Below are 21,558 nucleotides of genomic sequence, written 5' to 3' on the forward strand. Positions count from 1 at the left end.
ATTCCCCTGTCTGCTGTGATAGTGTTATACTAGAATTTAGTAGAGGTAATGTTCGTGAAAACCGAAAAGGCATGCAAGACGATTGGTTTCTCTATTGCTCGTGCAATAAACAGTGCATAATAACGTGACAATTGGGCGTAAGTATAATAACAATGGTCAGTGACAAATTTATTTGTGATCTTCAATGACTGGAGAAACACCTGAAGGATAAATTTATGCCATCACTTTACTTCGGTCCAAATTCGTCCCAGGGACGACGGGACACATTTAGCCCAGAGACGACGTCGACTACTGAGTCCAATGCAGCCAAAGCACCTACCAAAAATAACATGATGTCGCATTTTATTCAGTTTCTTCGAGTATGGAATATTTTTGATTAACTAGCAGCGTTTTTGACACACCTAGAGCTTCTGCTTTACGATAGGTGTGCTAAACATGATTTGGGTCGTGGCCTACTGGAGATGTCTGCTTGTCGTCCGATATGGCTGCCGTGTTTGGCTCTGTACGACACGTAATCTCCATAATCCTCTTGTATGGTCCATAAACCTCGCCCTGAATCGATAAGATAACCTATTCACGCGCTTTTTCTCGACATATGAGAATTCCCACGACCTGAGAATAGGTTAAAGTCATTTTACTTCCCATCAGGAAATAATTAGACTATCAATGTTGTACAAACGATATACTTATACTTTTGGCAAGTATTCGAGGCGTCGGTAATGTAAATAAGTGGCTCCGCAAATCGGAAACTTTTGTGCATGTAACTGCTTGTTTCGAAACTGGAACCTTCGGTTCAATTAGAGGGGTCAACTATTAGATCCACGACTTGTATTGAGTTTAGGGGCATTTTTCGTTGTTATATTACCAATGCATTAAATGAATAATCTCGTTGAACGTTTTACTGTCAGTATTAGACCAGAAACATACACATGGAAGTACCACATGTGGCACATATTATGCGTCGACCTGCGCGCGTTATGGTGCCCACCTTTAGCTTAAGCAGATTATTTTGACGTAGTTGGTCATGACACGATTTTTAAAGCGTCGGGCGAACGATGCGTTATAATGACGACACGTGTTACAATTCAGTATGCACTTCACAGAGATGGTCAGTTTTCTGTACGGTTTAGTTCGTCATAAAAGAAATAGGAGTGTCTCAGAGACATTGCGATTCTGTGTGCATGAAAATCCCGTACACTGTATTCTGACTGAACCATACTAACGCGGCAATAGAAGTGCTAACAAGATAGAAAATAAGTTTACCACAAAATTATGAAAATAAATGTTAAATGCATTGTTACACTCATGCATATATGTGGATATGATTTGTGTGTTAGAATCGGGAGTCATATTTTATGCAGGCTAAATTTTTGGAAGGTAATGGACGCTTTCTTACCGACATTTTATGTATTCATGTTAATTGTAATACGTTATTATTAAAGGAAACAAATTTCATAATTGAGTCAGCGACCATTCAGTATCCTTTTTGTGTATTTAGCTGCCTCCATCTCTTAATATACGTCTCTAATTATAAGTTTCACATTAGTGTCTCAAAAATCCGTATCTTTGTACTCCTCATAATTACTCTGTTCCGACAGATGTTGTCGGCTTCTCCATAGCCACTCACCCTAGCGTGATCCATCTTATTGCGTCTTCAAAACTTCCGCGTCGCAGATGGTTGACCCAAGATAGATGACAGAATGAGCATCTTCCAATACGTTAAAATGACCTGTTAGTTGGACCTCTGTTCCTCGATCAGGTTATCAAGAGTTCTGACTTGCTGAGACTGTTGTCTAATCTTTAACATACAGTTAGGTCCTTTACTTTTGTTATTAGCTCAGAAAGATCACCTTCGCTGCTGGCTAAAATCACGTTGTCGTCGTTAAATCGGTGGTTGTTAATAGTTCTTCGACCACTTGAGATGCGTGTAGTACAACCATCAACAGCTTTCCTAATGGCATGTTCGGCTAAATGTTATACGATTGGAGGAATAGGACACGGCACTGTCTGACGCCTTCTGATATACTGAAGGTGTCAGAAGCGCCAGGATTTCTGATCAGAACAGTCAAGTGTGGTAAGACGCCTAAATCTGCAAACACCTGCTCCAGTTGTTCCCATACGATACAGTGGAAGGGTTACCGACAGGCAAGGAAGCAGATAAAAAAAAAAAAAAAAAAACCCAGAGCTCCCGTGATTTCTCAGTTATATGTCGTATGTTTAGAATTTGTTCACGATTTCATTTTTCTTCAACAAAACCTGCTTGTATGTGGATATATGAGGCTTCTGATACTGCTTCAAGATGTAAAGAAAACTTTTTCTTCCGCGGGACATGAGAGCAGCAGTTCTGTAGTTGAAGCAATTCCTGACGGACGCTTTCTTGTGCAGAGCGATGAAGTTAGGCTTCGACCAGTCATCTAGCCACTCTTCATTTTCCCACAACGTTTTACAAAATAAATGCAGCACATCAGTGCGTTGCCACCACATTTCTTGGAGCATTTCCGCAGATATACCACCTGGAACATGGGATTTATAGTTTTTTAGGTGTTGATTTACGTACTCTGTTTCATTGGGTAAGACTGTAAGCCCTAATGTCAACTATGTGATGAAAAGTATCCTAACACCTGGCTGAAAATTACTTACAAGTTCGTGGTGCCCTCCATGGGTAATGTTGGAATTCAATATGGTGTTGGCCCACCCTTAACCTTGATAACAGCTTCCACTCTCGCAGGTATATGTTCAATCAGGTTCTGGAAGGTTTCTTGGGGAATGGCAACCCATTCTTCACGGAGTGCTGCACTGAGGAGTGGTACCGATGTTGGTCGGTGAGGCCTGGCACGAAGTCGGCGTTTCAAAACATCCCAATGGTGTTCTGTGGGGTTCAGGTGAGGACTTTGTGCAGGCTGGTCCTTTACAGTGATGTTATTGTCGCGTAACTATGCCACAGACATTATGAACAGGTGCTCGATCGTCTTGAGAAGCAATCGCCATCCCCGAATTGCTCCGAATTTTATTGTTGGCGCTATACACGCTGGCAGACGACGTTCATCGGACATTGGCCATACCCACACCCTGCCATCGGATTGCCACATTGGGTACCGTGATTCGTCACTCATTTCCACTGTTCAGTCGTCCAATGTTTACGCTCCTTACACCAAGCGAGGCTCGTTTGGCATTTACCGACGTGATGTGTCGTTTAAGCGCAGCTGCTCGACCATGAAATCCAAGTTTTCTCACTTCCCGCCTAACTGTCATAGTAGTTGCGGTGGATCCTGATGCAATTTGGAATTCCTGTGTGATGATGTGGATAGATGTCAGCCTTTTACACATTACGACCCTCTACAACTGTCGGCGATCTCTGTCAGTCAACAGACGAGATCGGCCTGTACGCTTGTGTGCTGTACGTGTCCCTTCACGTTTCCACTTCACTATCACATCGGAAACAGTGGACCTAGGGATTTTTAGGAGTTTAGAAATGTCGCCTACAGACGTATGACACAAGTGACACCCAATCACCTGACCATGTTAGAAGTCTGTGAGTTCCGCGGAGCGGAAACAGTGGACCTAGGGATTTTTAGGAGTTTAGAAATGTCGCCTACAGACGTATGACACATGTGACACCCAATCACCTGACCATGTTAGAAGTCTGTGAGTTCCGCGGAGCGCCCCATTCTGTTTCTCGTGATGTCTAATGACTACTGAGGTCGCAGGCACTGAGTACCTGACAGTAGGTGGCAGCACAATGCAGCTAATATGAAAAACGTATGTTTTTGGGGATGTCCGGATACTTTTGATCACATACTGTAAGTTGCTCAACTGTCTGATTGTCCTTACTGTTGTTAATTCTGGAATTCATATTATCACATTAACTATGTCTAAATTTCCGCTTAATTAAGTCCCAATGTTGACTGATTGTGTTCGTGGTACAGTCAAAATTCTCGCTTAATTACGTTACACTTCGATTCTTATATTCACAAATTTACTATTTTTTATTATTTAGTGATCACTCTCGGTCAACAATGCAACATAATGACACTGAAATTTCGGTATAAATGACCTAAAAATAAAACAGTTCTCTCTTTGAGATTCGTTTACACTGTTTTCATTCGTTACTACGTACAGTGTAAGGTGGTCATGTCATTGTATGCTATCGATGTGCACGTCAGAGCCTGAGCAAGTTCCGTTACTGTTAAAACAATCTTTGGTCTTGTTGTGTCCTAGCCTTAGCCTCTGCGCAGTCTGATACATTCTTTGCTGAAGTGTAATACGTAATGGGCGTATTCAGTAGTGCTGTGTTGACCTGCGGTGGCATCTGTTAGACGAAGAAGGATTTATTGGAAAGGATATTAAGGGAGAATATAATGTATACAGGGTGAGTCACCTAACATTACCGCTGGATATATTTCGTAAACCACATCAAATATTGACGAATCGATTCCACAGACCGAACGTGAGGAGAGGGGCTAATGTAATTGGTTAATACAAACCATTAAAAAATGCACGGAAATATGTTTTTTAGCACAAACCTACGTTTTTTTAAATGGAACCCTGACATCTGAACACATAAACAAATACGTAATCAGTGCAGTTTGTTGCATTGTAAAATGTTAATTACATCCGGAGATATTGTAACCTAAAGTTGGCGCTTGAGTACCACTCCTCCGCTGTTCGATCGTGTGTATCGGAGAGCACCGAATTACGTAGGGATCCAAAGGGAACGGTGATGGACCTTAGGTACAGAAGAGACTGGAACAGCACATTACGTCCACATGCTAACACCTTTTTATTGGTCTTTTTCACTGACGCACATGTACATTACCATGAGGGGTGAGGTACACGTACACACGTGGTTTCCGTTTTCAATTACGGAGTGGAATAAAGTGTGTCCCGACATGTCAGGCCAATAGATGTTCAATGTGGTGGCCATCATTTGCTGCACACAATTGCAATCTCTGGCGTGATGAATGTCGTACACGCCGCAGTACATCTAGTGTAATGTCGCCGCAGGCTGCCACAATACGTTGGTTCACATCCTCTGGGGTTGTAGGCACATCACGGTACACATTCTCCTTTAACGTACCCCACAGAAAGAAGTCCAGAGGTGTAAGATCAGGAGAACGGGCTGGCCATTTTATGCGTCCTCCGCGTCCTATGAAACGCCCGTCGAACATCCTGTCAAGGGTCAGCCTAGTGTTAATTGCGTAATGTGCAGGTGCACCATCATGCTGATACCACATACGTCGACGCGCTTCCAGTGGGACGTTTTCGAGCAACGTTGGCAGATCATTCTGTAGAAACGCGATGTATGTTGCAGCTGTTTGGCCCCCTGCAATGAAGTGAGGACCAATGAGGTGGTCGCCAATGATTCCGCACCATACATTTACAGTCCACGGTCGCTGTCGCTCTACCTGTCTGAGCCGGCGAGGATTGTCCACGGTCCAGTAATGCATGTTCCGTAGATTCACTGCCCCGTGGTTTGTGAAACCCGCTTCATCGGTAAACAGGTAGAACTGCAACGCATTCTCTGTTAATGCCCAGTGACAGAATTGCACTCGATGATTAAAGTCATCACCATGTAATTGCTGATGTACCGACACATGAAACGGGTGAAAGCGGTGACGATGCAGTATGCGCATGACACTACTTTGACTCAGTCCACCGGCTCTCGCAATGTCCCGTGTACTCATGTGTCGGTTCATGGCAACAGCAGCTAACACACCAACTGCGCCCGCTTCTCCTGTGACGGGCCTGTTACGGACCCGTTTGCGTGCTACGACCATACCTGTTGCATACAGTTGGCGGTAGATGTTTTGCAATGTGCGGCACGTTGGATGCTCTCTGTCCGGGTACCGTTGTGCATACACCCTGCAGGCTTCAGCTGCATTTCGTCGACACTCGCCATTAATGAGTATTATCTCCGCCTTTTCAGAGTTCGAGTACACCATGGTCACAGTTCCTACAACGCCGCACTATCACAGACGTCTGGTAACACGGTGTACTACAATTGGTCTGCGTGTGGAGACGAATGCAGAATAACAATAGCAGCAAGCGCTACATGCGGACACTGCGACAGCTAGACCAAACCACAACAGTGCACTACAGCCACACTCGTAAACACGGTCGTCATCGTAAACATGTCCCAGCAGATGCTGCTCGCCGACCGTGGCCCGTGTTTGTTACAACACGCAACTGGACGTCGGAGGTTTCAAGCGTCACCTTTAGGTTACAATATCTCCGGATGTAATTGACATTTTACAATGCAACAAACGGCACTGATTACGTATTTGTTTATATGTTCAGATGTGCTAACAAAACTAACAGGGTTCCATTTAAAAAAAACGTAGGTTTGTGTTAAAAAACATACTTCCGTGCATTTTTTTATGGTTTGTATTAAACAATTACACTAGCCCCTCTCCTCACGTTCGGTCTGTGGAATCGGTTCGTCAGTATTTGATGTGGTTTACGAAATATATCCAGCGGTAACGTTAGGTGACTCACCCTGTATATTCGAAAGCGAAGAGAATATAAATTTTGAATAATGTTACTTTTTGAAGAGAAGCAGTTCGAGGTTAGACTACAGCACTGCGCACCTAATTTTTGGAAATGATTATTGGCAGTTAGTCAGCTTTGTTCACTTGATCAGAGCTGAGAGAAAGACCACCTCGCTACTCTGAGTCATCTATTAACATATTAACTGATTAAGCTGTTTGATTTTTGAGGAAATTTTCTGTTAACATCGTACCCTTCTAAAATCATTGTCCACTTTGTTACGCATAGCACTGTTCGCACCTGTGTTACGTGTGAATATCACGCGAAGTTTTACTCTACCTTTTTCGGATACATACTTCATTCTAAAATCGGTTTCTTGGAATATCATTTCATAGGGATAGCTGCTGACACCAGCTGACTGTTTATCATTACACATTACGACATTGCACCATGTTGTATGAAACAGTTTGAATGTAGTTATGGGTCGTGCGGTAGCGTTCTCACTTCCCACGCCCGGGTTCCCGGGTTCGATTCCCGGCGGGGTCAGGGATTTTCTCTGCCTCGTGATGGCTGGGTGTTGTGTGTTGTCCTTAGGTTAGTTAGGTTTAAGTAGTTCTAAGTTCTAGGGGACTGATGACCATAGATGTTAAGTCCCATAGTGCTCAGAGCCATTTGAACCATTTTTTTAATGTAGTTATGAAATTTTATTTACAAATAGAAATCCATCTTATCCTCTGCCTACTTGCTGTTGTGCTTTCGAGAAACCTACAACAACGTTGTCAAGGCTCGAGGTAAATGAAAATTGTGAATGCGATCAGATAATTGTTTTAGTCTCACCTCAAACTACTTGCGCATTTAATATAAAGACAAGTTGCATTCAGATCATTTACAGTTCAGTCCAAATTAAGTTATGTTTAGTCAAAGTTTAGCGTAAGAGTGTGAGTAGGATCACAGTTTTTTGAAGACATAATATGTAGATTTTGATATACCTGGAGTTAAATTTGGGCTAAATTTCATAAGGAAAGAAATGGGGAGATTACAACAGTTGTAGTTAAATATGTCCTTTCTCTCGTCGTTTTTTTAATTGGGTGCCACAACCCCAAGGTGGGTGAAAACGCCGACAACTAATATGAACAACAACTAATGCAATCCAAACTTGCTGGTTCGAAACCAAAAATGGCGCTATTTATGTACATAAATAACATTATTAACAGTGGCAGTTTGCTGTTTTCTTCTTTGTAAGAATCAACTTCTATTTTGTATACAGCCACGGCCTCAAATGTTATTTTTAGCCATAACATCATCCTTCCAATGACTTTGAAATGTGACAAGAATCAAAGGACGTGTTACCAGCATGTGTGCAAGTTTGATTAGGGCTGAATGGTTGGTTTCTGGGCATTGGTAATAATAGGTAATTTTGTGTCACCCAATGCAACTCTTACGAACAGCACGCCACTTCGGCGGCTTGTGTGCTCCAAATCAACCTCCTCTGTCCAATTGGGGAAAGAGGGTCTACAGATTAACGTGGAATCCAAACCACTTGCCGTCCCTGGCAACCTCTCATAGTTAACATAAAAACTGGGGAGCGCGATGTAGATGAATTTCGGCTACTTTTGAAGCAAAATAACATATGAGGAACGAAGCAATGAGGATCTAAAAAGCAAATTAGCGCAGAGAAGGAGGGTATTCCTGGCCGAGATGCGTCGCCTGGCGTCAAACATAGGCCGTATTCTAAGGAAAATATTTCTGAGAATACGTTATTGCAGAATCTGTGACGTTCAGAAGTACGGTGCAATGAACAAAGGAACAGGTACTGTGACGACTACAGATATTATGAAATACATGAATTATATAAGAAGTAGGCAACCATCAGCTGGTATAATGGGATGACGACAGTGAAAATTTGTGCCGGACTGAGGCTCGAACCCTTATTTCCCGCTCTTCTCAAGCGGAAGCCATATCACTAGGCTATCCGAACACGACTCACAGTGAGACCCAAACTGCCATATGTCATCAGCCATGTGTCTACGACCTACACGCAGTCATTATGCAAATTCTCGTTCAGGGCACACATTTTAATTAAAAGACGCTAGCCGGGTGTCGGCAGATAGATTCGATATCTCAGTGCCTGTGTTGTTCAGAAGCACAAACATGGACATGCGTGCGGGCAAGCGACCTTCAGTTCAAACGTCTCCCCTGTATGCGAATATGCGTAATGAATGTACGAGTGCTGGTGTAGACATATGGTTGACAACATATGGAGGTTTGAACCTGGCCACGAGTTGTTCTGGGACATCCTAACGGTAAGACGACCGCTCGCGATAAGCGAAAAATCCGGGTTCGAGTCTCAGTCCATCACCAATGTTCATTGTCGTCATCCCCTTATGCAGTTGATGGTAGCCCACGTTCGCAGCTACGAATACACTTCGTGTATGAGGACGTACCTTTGGAGCAAACCACTGTATTGTAGTGAATCATGGACTGTGGGAAAACCGGAAACGAAGAGACCTGAAGAGTTTGAGATGTGATGCCATGGAAGGATGTTCAAAACTTGGTGGAGGAAGTTATCCCTAGAATCGGCGAAGAAAAGAACGTATGGGAAGCTCTGAAAAGAGGGAAGGACAAGGTGGTAGGACGTTTGTTAAAACATAGTGGGATAGTTTTCATTCTACTATAGGGAGCTGTAGAGTGTAAAAGCAGTAGAGAAAGTCAGATATTGGAATATATTGCCTCAAATGGCTCTGAGCACTATGCGACTTAACTTCTGAGGTCATCAGTCGCCTAGAACTTATAACTAATTAAACCTAACTAACCTAAGGAAATCACACACATCCATGCCCCGAGGTAGGATTCGAACCTGCGACCGTAGCGGTCGTTCGGCTCCTACTGTAGCGCCTAGAGCCGCACGGCCACTCCGGCCGGCTTGGAATATATTAAAGAAATAATTAGGGAACCCAGCGTGAAAAGACTATTAAGTGATAAAGAGTTTGGCTTAAGGGGAAAATTCGTGGCGGGCAGCATCGAACCACTCAGCAGAATGAGCCCAAAAGAGGAAAAAAATTACCGTTACGCATGCACAGTTGTCTTGAATAAGTTGGCAAAAGTGAAACGTCAAACATTAACAAGCTGATGGATACTACGCAAACGAGGTATCTGAGAAATCTAGTTTAAAAGTATAAAGGATTTCAGTACTTTGCATCTTCCAGCTGTCATATATTATAGAAGAACATTTTTAATTGTTTGTACTAAGGCTGTTACTTACTTATTGACTAAGCTGTTTTCGAGTTTTACCCATTATGACACGATATCGACTACAGAGACGAAATCTTATGAATGAGTGTGTCGAATGTAAATAACAAAGCTATCAGTAATAATATGGTCCAGATTGTAACTACTCGCGTGTTGGTGTGGACAGTTCTATTTATGTCATCACCTTGTAGACGTAGCTGAGATCTGCATTACAACCTGTCAGAATAATAGTTACGCTATACTGTGATACGTCATTTTATGAGTAAAAGACATATAGGTCTTTGTTGTGGATTGGCAGGAGAGCCAACCCGTATTAATAGAGGAAGCCGAAAGGCACGCGTTTTAGCTCACGCAGGCTGGCGTGAGGTCTGGAACAGGACAGGGAAATTAGACTTTAGAAAAAACGGACGTAGCTGGTGGAATACTTAACTTTAATCCATTAATGGTGAACGTCGGTCTGACGGTACATGAATTACAAGATCAATAGCAACTGATAATGGCGCCTTGCTAGGTCGTAGCAAATATAGCTGAAGGCTATGCTAACTATCGTCTCGGCAAATGAGAGCGTATTTTGTCAGTGAACCATCGCTAGCAAAGTCGGTTGTACAACTGGGGCGAGTGCTAGGAAGTGTCTCTAGACCTGCCGTGTGGCGGCGCTCGGTCTGCAATCACTGATAGTGGCGACACGCGGGTCCGACATACACTAACGGACCGCGGCCGATTTAAAGGCTACCACCTAGCAAGTGTGGCGTCTGGCTGTGACACCAGTCTTAATTGCGGTGCCATCATTATCCAGCACGATATGTTCCATGTGACAACGATATTTCATACATAATGGAGAAGTGTTATCGTCCGAGTTCACTGTGTGTCTCAATGGCTTACTTTTCGTGCGCGTTATCGTAAATTTGACAGATATTGATGCAAAGAATTTTATTGTATGGTGTTATATAATTTCTGAAATATTTAATTTACTCCACGATTACCTTTGACTTTGTTCAGTGTGACAAGCAATGTCCCATCAATTTATAGACGCATAATAAAAGTTTTACTTTATTTCGGCGTTCCGACAGTATTGTCCAGATGTCATTAACTGGATTCAGTGAATAGTTTACAGCTGCGTATTTGTGGAGTGTTTTAATGTATGGTGAAATGCAATTCTTTTCCTGGCTTAGGTGCTCCTGACACACATTGTCACCAGACGTAAACGCTCTGCAAACTGCTAGAAAAATACAGTGCCTGGTGCCGCATCTAAACAATCGATTCTGCAAAATGACACTGGACCAATTCAGCTCAAAGTGGTATAGTATATATAGATAGGCTCTGGTAGGTTACTTACCGCTTCTTGCGGTACCACGCTACACTATTATCCCCCGAAATTATTCTGTACGATCGACTAAAATGAGAAACTACCACGATGTGCCACTGGTGTCCAGTTGAAATCGGAAATGGGTCACGTGACGACCATCGCTCGATGTGTGGTGCGATCTATGTCTTGACAGCCGAATTTACGAAGGCGTTGTTGAGGCTTCGATCGCAGCTAGATATATGTGACAAACTATCCTATAAATATAACTGCTGCTCGTTTCATTAGCTGCAATTTAAACTGTGCTGTTAGGTTGCTGCCCAATAAGAGCCTCGAAAATCGCGACATATTCGGAAGTAAATATTCAAATTTTGGTAACAGGCCAGAATGTAAATCTCATTGCTGCTCATTCCACTCACAGGAATTTAAGCTGCACTCTTATATTCCTGCCTACCCAGACCCTTAGAAATCGCGACGTCCTGGAGAAAAACGGTCAAATATATGGTGACAGGAAAGAATAAAGTGGCACTGCCGATTATTACACTCGCAGCGATTTCATCATTCGTTTTTTAATCACACTGAAGTCACGAAATCGAAGAAACTCATTCCGGATAGAACACGCTCTTAACTCTTATAAGTCAATAACATCGAATATTGCTGAAAAGACTTCTGTTGCATGAATAAGAAGGTAAAAAATTAGCATGTAGAAGGACACAAACATACTTCCTTCGACTTTGCAACCGAGCGTCTTTAACCTCATAATCACAGCGATCGTAGGCAATTTCGAGTATGATAGTTATTGATCTAAGAATCTCTGAAGGACTTTTAGAGCTGATGTATCTTTAACTGACATTCAATTATAACGAATCGTATCTAGAGTGACATTTTTGTGATAAATCTTCAATGCGTTGATGCCTTGATACCGAATACTGTCATAACAAGCAAGTCATAGTACAGAAACAACGAAATAAGATTAATCGTCTCAAAAGTAACGAGCGCGTTGTGTCAAGTGACTGAGTCCCGATTTCAGCCGAACGCCAGCCGAAAGCTGTTGGAGATTTCTCGTTTTAGTCACCCGTCATTCTGTGGTTGTCTCGAAAGCTACACGGTACCTATGCGAACTTGTGAGAAAAACAGTTGCCGAAGTTTTTTTCCGAAATAATACTTAACTTTTGCGCAGCATAGAACTGAATGCACTTCAGCAACAAAACTAAAAATGCATCTTACTTCAAGTGAACACTGTTATAAATATTATTAGTAAGTGGATTTGTGCTATTGTGTTATACACCAGCACATTAAGGCCTCTCACGTATTTAACTTGTAAGTGCATATGCGAATTTATTATTAGGTTGTTGCAGAAGTTTGTAGCGTCATCTTACAAGTTTAACAAACACAATAGATACACACAACAGTGACTTTAGTCACCAATAATATATTCCCCTCTACCATTTACAACAGTCTGCCAACACAGGCGTAGCTTTCTGATTCTGCGACAGTAGAGATGACTTGATTTTGAAGCGAAGAACTCGGCGAGCCACGTTCGGAGTGCATTTTCATCCGGAAAGGAAGTCCGTTAAAGACTGTTCGATAGAGAGCCGAAAATCTGAATGTCTAAGGGCGCGAGATCAGATGAAGAAAGGGGCTGCGGAATGACTTCCCAACTCGACTCCTCTATAGAGTTTTTGTCAATCTAGAGCAATGCAGACGGGTGTTATCGTGGAGTACCATCACTTCATGAAGTCTTCCTAATCGTTGTTATTGAACTGCGTCTGAAAGAGGTCTCAGTTGTTGACAATACATATCAGAAGTGATTGTCACACCTCGGGGAAGCAATTAGTAGTACACCACAACGTAGGTATTCCACCATATATATATAATATTATCTTTTGTGGTTGCGTGCATGTCTTAGTACTGAGAGTTGCAAATTTTTTCGGGCTCAGTTATCCCTTTCTTTTTCTTGTTGTTGTTGTTCTGGTCTTCAGTCCACAGACTGGTTTGATGCAGCTCTCCATACTACTCTATCCTGTGCAAGCTTCTTCATCTCCCAGTACCTACTGCATCCTACATCCTTCTGAATCTGCTTAGTGTATTCCTCTCTTGGTCTCCCTCTTCGATTTTTACCCTCCACGCTGCCTTCCAATACTAAAATGGTGATCCCTTGAAGCCTCAGAACATGTCCTACCAACCGATCCCTTCTGCTAGTCAAGGTGTGCCACAAATTTCTCTTCTCCTTCATTCTATTCAATACTTCCTCATTAGTTACGTGATCTACCCATCTAATCTTCAGCATTCTTCTGTAGCACCACATTTCTAAAGCTTCTATTCTCTTCTTGTTCAAACTATTTATCGTCAACGTTTCACTTCCATACATGGCCACACTCCATATACTTCCAGAAACGGCTTCCTGGCACTTAAATCTATACTCGATGTTAACAGATTTCTCTTCAGAAACTCTTTCCTTTCCATTGCCAGTCTCCTTTTTATATCCTCTCTACTTCGACCATGATCCGTTATTTTGCTCCCCAAATGGCAAAACTCATTTACTACTTTAAGCGTCTCATTTCCTAATCTAATACTCTCATCATCAGCCGATTTAATTCTGCTACATTCCATTATCCTCGTTTTGCTTTTGTTGATGTTCCTCTTATATCCACCTTTCAAGACACTGTCCATTCCGTTCAGCTGCTCATCCAGGTCCTTTGTTGTCTGTGACAGAATTACAATGTCATCGGCGAACCTCAAAGTTTTTATTTCTTCTCCATGGATTTTAATTCCTACTCCCAATTTTTCTTTTGTTTCCTTGTTTGCTTCCCTTTTCCTTATGTTAACATAAAGACGCAATTGCTCGCCACAAGTAACGACACGGGATAGTTATGGTCGGTGTTATTAACGAATCAGTTGATGACGAGCAAACAGAGATACACATAGAGCCGCCCACTGATATTTGTTACTTTGGCTTAGAGCGTGGGGCACCCATACACCCGATTTTTGAGACTTTCTCATTGCCTGCATGTGTCGACGGTCATGGAGTGATCGCAATTAATCACTTCTGCAAGTTCTCGAGTGCACTGATGTGCATCATCCAAGATTAATGCGTTTAAACGATCTTCACCAAACCCCGAAGGTCTTCCCGAACGTGGAGAGTCACTAACGTCCAAACGACCCCCTAAAAAATGAGAAAATCTTTTTCTTGTCGTGTTCTGTCCAACGGCATTATCGCCATACAGGGTGCAAATCTTGTGGCTGCCTCCGCTGCTGTCACTACTCTACTGACCTCAAACTGAAGAAAATGTCAGAAATTCCTCCAGTTGGCACTCCATTTCTGAGCGTCCACAGCTCCACTCACTATCTCCAAATGACTATATCTGAACTCAAATAGGAACAGTAAACTACAAATAAAAAGTGACAATCAGTAACTAAACCTATAGCAATCGCAACACCAACCGGCAAAATAAACGCGCTACTTACTTACGCATCAGCCTAATATTTTACAATATATTTCGTAATTTCCTTACGCACAGTCGTCTACCGTGCCCCATTGGGTAGATTTCCTAAAGCGGAGGGGTAGTTCAGTGTGCTTCTCTTTGGTTGCGGTGTTGCCTCTCTACGTTGTTGTGTCTCTGAGTCAGCTCCCTACACACACAGACATGCAGCCAACAGAAGCTAATATTAATAAAAGCACGGGCGAATTTATGAGCGTTCGTGGTTCAAGTAGACTATAATAAAACAGCAAGTAGGGCCAGTGACAGCACGCGCCTCTGTGTGGCGGGGAAGATAAGATAGGGCCCCTCTCGCTGCACTCGAGTGCCGATAGGGCACTCCCGATTTCCGTAGATAATGCGTCGCCTGTCCGGATGTGCTGACGTATTGGCCTCCATGAGGGTCAGGTGCAACACCGGCCATGTCCGGAATAAATACGTCCAATATTCTGCGTCGTCGTGTGCGACCCCCTGTTGGAGTACTCCTTCCGGTAACATCGTCATCGTTAGCAATGTGCGATATGTCTATTTCAGACTGTGTTACACCTGTTTTCCTACTTGTTCATCGATGAGCGGTGAAGTGGTCCTGTTGAATTTGTGTCACAATCCCTCAGGTTGTTGCTCATCCATTTCCCAACATCATTTCTTGCAGGAATGCTAGCCACACTAAAACGTAGCTCAGTCGGTAAGAGCTGTACCCCTGACAGGCAAGACTCCAGGTTCGAGTCCTAGTCCACCACAAAGCTTCAACCTGACAGGAATTTTGATTTCATTTTACTGATTGAATTCTTCTCAATTTTTCAGCGTGAACAGATAAGCTGTACAATTTTGTGCACGGACGGTCATAACTCCCTTCCTTATTTGTCTTTCAGCCTACGCAAGGATGAAATTATCAAGACAACGTTCCGTTGTTACAAAACAGAATGAGGACTCCTGTGAATTGTTTCCAGTTTTTCAACGCTAGTGTTGGCCAAGGGCCGGCCAGAGTGGCCGAGCGGTTCTAGGCGCTACAGTCTGGAACTGCGCGACCGCTACGGGCGCAGGTTCGAACCCTGCCTCGAGCTTGGATGTGTGTGACGTCCGTAGGTTAGTTACGGTTAAGTAGTTCTCAGTTGTAGGGGATTGATGACCTCAGAGCCATTTGAACCATTTTTGTTGGCCAAGGGAGCAGTATACCTCTGGAGTCCAGTTTATTATTGGTAGCGAAAAGTAACGCCTTCCCCCCTTTGGCGGTTCGTTAATGCCGACCAGATTGTTTTTTTTATTTTATTTTCTTACGAGGGCGACTCCCATAATCTGATACTACACATCCATCTACCCTCAGCTCACGGCCAAGTAAGTGGGGCTTTTCCGGTAGTACTGTTATGAGTGAGTATCAATGAGTTTGTTTCGATAGCTACAGTATCGTAGTCGACATCAAGTGCATGCTAATCATATCGGTATAGTAACAGACTTCACGTGTTGAGTTAAATTATAAACTTTCACTATTAGTTATAAGAGGATTAATGTTCGAGGCCCTCCATCCTCGGATGGATTCAGGAAATGTCTGCTGCAGCCGGTCGTCATTTTATCTTTTATCTTGAAGCTGTTACAATAGCCTGCTTCCTGTGGTAATTGTTATATATTATTAGATACAACTGATATGAGTTATATTTGTCTATATAATAAAGTCACCTTTTACCCGATAAAAATATCCATCACTGACAAAACGCAACACTGATAGTTCTGTTACTCTTCGAAATCTGCGGCGATTGTAACAAGTTGTACTATTGCAGTCAGCTTAAAAGTAACAGGATATCTTTCCCTTCATTCTTCAGTTAATGGTAAATACAACAGGCTCAGTGATGCAAATATGAAAATTAGTATTTACAGTATTACTGAAAAGAGTACTGGTATGCAGTTAGTGAAGACCTAATCTTCGATTAAGATATGAAGGTTTTAAAACAGTAGTGGAAATAAAATACACTTGAGTACAGAGGGAATATTGAGGTAAATGAGTTTCTTAAAGCTGCTTATATGAATAAATCTGAGTTGGCTATGGTGGGCGGGGAAAGAAGAGTGATGAATTAGATTGATGTCGTGGTAGGGTACTGGAATCATTATTAGGAGCAAGAGCAGAGGAAAAAAAATTGTTCAAATGGCTCTGAGCACTATGGGACTTAACATCTGAGGTCATCAGCCCCCTATACTTAGTACTAATTAAACCTAACCTAAGGACATCACACACATCCATGCCCGAGGCAGGATTCGAACCTACGACCGTAGCAGCAGCGCGGTTCCAGACTGAAACGCGTAGAACAGCTCGGCCACAGCGGCCGGCGAAATTTAGTTCATCCAAGAAAGAACTGGCTTACAAAGCACTTGTTCTGGTACATTGACCTGGTTAGGTTGAGAGGAAAACAAAAAAAGACGCCATCCAACGAGGAGCACCCCGTCTCGTCACTGTATCGTTTAGCCGGCGCAAGAGGTTTACGAAAATGCTCTGCGAACTTCGTGGCACACGCTACAAGAGACGCGTTGTGGATCACGGGGGGGGGGGGGGGGGGGGGGGGGTTTACTGTTGAAATTCTGAAACAGCACGTTGCACGAAACATGGGGCAACATCTTATTTATTGCCATGTCTCGCGAAATGACCACAACGAAAAAAAAGGGGAAATAAGAGCGAATACGGAGGCTTAGCGTCAATCATTCCTCCCACGTCTCAGTAGTGAAAGGAACAACAAAGGGGCGCCACTGTAAGCTGACATGTGGAGCACATAATAATGTAGATGTGTATGTAGACTATGGGTGGAGTATGAGGAGAGGTCTTGCTGAATAGGACGTTCCCAACCGTTGGTCGCGTAAGAAGACGCACTGTTTGAGGTTTCTTGTTGTGTAAAACTATTTATGTTACCAGTACCTGTCAGTTACCAAATACATTATTTATAATAGGTGTTACTATAAAGAGCATTAATCAGTTAAGACAATGAGGAACTCATCTTCATCACTTCGTCAGCTCTGTACCCCACACTACTTGCTATCTGCTGCTCACCTTCTCTCATTTGCCTTTGCTATTTTGGACTTACTGTTTTAATGGTCGTGCTTTTCTCTAGAAATATATACAGCCTGAAGCGACGAATGAAAATATGTACAAAAGCCGAGATTCGTGCAGTGGTAGTCCGTGAAGTTGTGCAAAGGCACTGTGCCTGGGTGGCGTAGTGGTTAGCACCTCAGCCTAGTAAGCGGGAGACCCAGGTTCGAATGCTGGCCTTAGTACAAATTTTCATTCGTCGCTTCAGGCTGCATATATGCATCATGGCTGACTGAGACTTTAAAAAGAAACTGGAACCGTATAGTTTCATTTGATTTACCTGTAAAGCTGTTCAGTTACTCTCTATACTCACTTAATCATCTCAGTAACAATACTATCTGCTGTTACGTTGTCAAGAATGAGGGTATTTTCAAAGCACTGGAGATTTCATTTCGTGAAAGTAGAGTTCAGTTCGGTCACTTTTACTGCGGAAGCAAAGATCGCTCGCTTCAGAAGTGACGGCAGTCGGTTTTATATTTGTAACGAGGCAGAAGGTACTGGCATCAAATGAGGTCATCCTGAGTGGAACACGAGAGTTGCCACTGACCTCAAAGTCTACTCTTTTTTTAACCCGGTATCATGATTGATTAAATGGAAACGTCGATGGTGAAAAGATGAAACGAGGCCATCGTATGTTGAACTGGGAATTTACAGAAAGGGTATCAACCAAATTAGGAAAATAGAAGTAATAAAGAAGCGGCAGATATGTAGCTTGGTGGAAGAAATGAAACCTCCTGACTGATATGGAGAAGGACAATTTCGAATGACAAAAACAATGCTTGGCTTGCAGAAGAGGATGGAGAAGGACGTACTTGACACTAACAACAAAGCAACCAGTGCAGCCCTTGCCTTCGGCATATTTGACTGTCAGAGTTGGCGTACTACTCACATTGGTTTGTGTTTTCGTTGAACTTCTCGGCATATTAATAGCTCTTACGTTTAAGATGTTCGTATAATCGAGAATTCTGTTTAAGAAAGTGTTGTGCTTGACACATATTTATTCCCCGTGTCATCCTAGAAATCGCCTTCCAAGGTGCGTGCACGATTGCTCAAACGCTGTATAAATACAACACTCTCGAAGGCATCACTCCACTTAAAAGATATAAATGTCGCATGGCACTATTGGTTGGGAAATCCTGCGGGTCGGTTTAGTTGCCTGTTGGAAAGGGCGTCCTTTCTCCACGGATGCCACCTCCATCTCTTGTTGATATTTGAGTTTTGTGCCGTTTGTGTATCGGTGGATTGTACTACCCGACCACGATATTGCTGCACTGGGGCATCAGTAGCCATTATCGGAAACATTTAATGTAACAGTAGTCAAATCCACTGGTGACTAACGAAAACTGTGAATGCTTTCAGGACAGTCGTGCATATCAAGTAGTCAAGGTCTCCTCCTTCGTGAAATATCAAGATGAAAACACACGAGAAGCCGACCGAAGTGCCCTCACTCCGAGTGTAGTTATATTGTGGTCGACTATTAGATGAGTATAATGGATGTATGCACTGTGTAGTGTTACGTTTGTATTGTGTGATGGTGATGAGAGAAGGTAGAGGGTGAAATCCAGAGCCAGCACATAGCCTACTTCTCTCGAATAACACCATGGCGGCCACCGAACTTAACGTCATCATCCTATGGCCTGATCACCATCAACAATGTCACATGTCCACACTTTATGAAACACTGCGGAGATGTTCGGGATTTTATCCCAGGCGTTGGAGCCAAACTGGTGTTCAGAGACTTTACGGCAGCTCTTCTCCCCTTGGCCGGCCGAAGTGGCCGAGCGGTTCTAGGCGCTTCAGTCTGGAACCGCGCGACCGCTACGGTCGCAGGTTCGAATCCTGCCTCGGCCATGGATGTGTGTGATGTCCTTAGGTTAGTTAGGTTTAAGTAGTTCTGAGTTCTAGGGGACTGATGACCTCCGATGTTAAGTCCCATTGTGCTCAGAGACTTTGAACCATTTCCCCCCCCCCCCCCTTGCCCGTCACATACTAGTATTAAAAATTTCATTCATGACCAGGATCCGAAACGGCGCATGTCCGAGCAGAGCGACACAGCAAAGGCTGTGCTTATATATATGTATATGACACGTCCTGGCTGATTAAAACTGTGTGCCGAACTGAGACTCGAGGTCGGCACCTTTGCCTTTCGTGGGCAAGTGCTCTACCAATTTTTTTAAGGAGTAGAAGAAATGGCCTCGAGGGCAAAGTGGGCAGGGGTCATAGTACGAGACCTGGCCACGATGTCTCCGTCACCAAAACATGAAACTGGGAAGCAGCAAAGGGCTTGACCGTGGTAGTGCGCCTACTGAGCAACCCAAGCACGACTGACGACCCGTCCTCAAAGCTTTACTTCCGCCAGTTCCTCGTCTCCTACCTTCAAACTTCAAAGAAGCTCTCCAGTGAAAACTTGCAGAACTAACACTCCTGGAGGAAAGGATATTTCAGAGACATGACTTTGACACAGCCGGGGGGATCCAGCAGTGCCAGTTCTGCATGTTTCGCAGGAGAGCTTCTGTGAAGTCTGGAAGGTAGCAGACGAGGTACTGGCGGAAGTAAAGCTGTGAGGAGCGGTCGTGAGTCGTGCTTGGGTAGCTCAGTTGGCTGGCGGCACGGTAGCTCAGCGTGTTCGGTCAGAAAGCTGGCTGGTCTATGTAATCAAAAAAAAAAAAACATGAGTGAGAAGATCAACAACGAACTTCACCGGGTGTCATATGACGTCCACTATGACCAAATACAACCAACAATAACAAACAAAAAATGTTGGTATAGCTCTTGCCCGCTAAAGGCAAAGGTCCCGAGTTCGAATCTTGGTTTGGCACACATTTTTAATCGGCCAGGAAGTTTCATATCAGCGCACACTCAGTTCCAGAACGACAACCTCTTTATGAAATATATGTACCTGTTTAACGAAGACTGAAAAGCTGGTGGTCTGACCGAAACTCAATCCTGCAACCTCTCGGTTTCTCGCTTTACCGCTTTTTAAATACATCTTAACGTAGAAATGAAGTGCGTTACAAGCAGTCATCCGCATCTAATTCCCAGGAGCACACGGTGATGCATCGTAGATCTTAATAAACTTAATCAATCACTCCAATGGGGCGGCACCCCAATTTTGGATGCCCACCGTTTATCGGAGCCTCGCGTGTGTCCTTTTAGCCGTTAACCATTTTCCATAGGCCTCGCAAACATTATCCAATCACATCTGACGCCAACTGGAGGGGATCAGTCATCTTCACAGTGTTACACTATGCCAACATACATAAAGCCTCTGCTTCGGATGCAGTATCAGCAGTGATTTATTAACAGTCAGTGAATCAGTTGGCCGATGGCAGCGTACGTCTTCATGAAGTTCGGCTCTTTCGGTGCGGACGCAGCTGAACAATAAGGCCATTGTCCGCGATTTCAGTAGTGGGAGCATCGGCAGCAGCCTCTCGGGAGCAGGTGTTTGCCGGACAGTTGCAGGCCACGTCACGCCATTCCAGGCACACTAAGTTTGTTGGTTTCCGGCCCACACGACGACAGCATAGAGCGGCGTGGTGCAGCGTAAGGCACAGAGTTCGCTGGGGAGAGCCCGCCTGCTGAGTGCCGCGGTGTTTACCTGACCTCCTCTGGATTTCCAACACTCTCACTCTCGCACTCATTTGGGCCACTTCCTCCTTCTACTGCCCCCGCTCTTTGAAACAGTTCGCACGTTTTTCCTTAATTCAGCAGGGTATGCGAATGAGGATGCACTAAATGACGATGAACTTGGCTTTAGGAAAGGTTAAGGCACGAGAGAGGCAATTCTGGCTTTGCGGTTGATAATGGAAGCAAGACTAAAGATAAATGAAGACACGTTCATAGGATTTGTCGCCCTGGAAAAAGCGTTCGACAATGTAAAATGGTGCAAGATGTTCGAAACGCGGGGAAAAATAGGGGTAAGCTATAAGGAGAGACGGGTAATATACAAAATGTACAAGTGAAACGTCCCC

This window comes from Schistocerca piceifrons, chromosome 3 (assembly GCF_021461385.2).
Source record: "Schistocerca piceifrons isolate TAMUIC-IGC-003096 chromosome 3, iqSchPice1.1, whole genome shotgun sequence".
Classification (NCBI taxonomy): Eukaryota; Metazoa; Arthropoda; class Insecta; order Orthoptera; family Acrididae; genus Schistocerca; species Schistocerca piceifrons.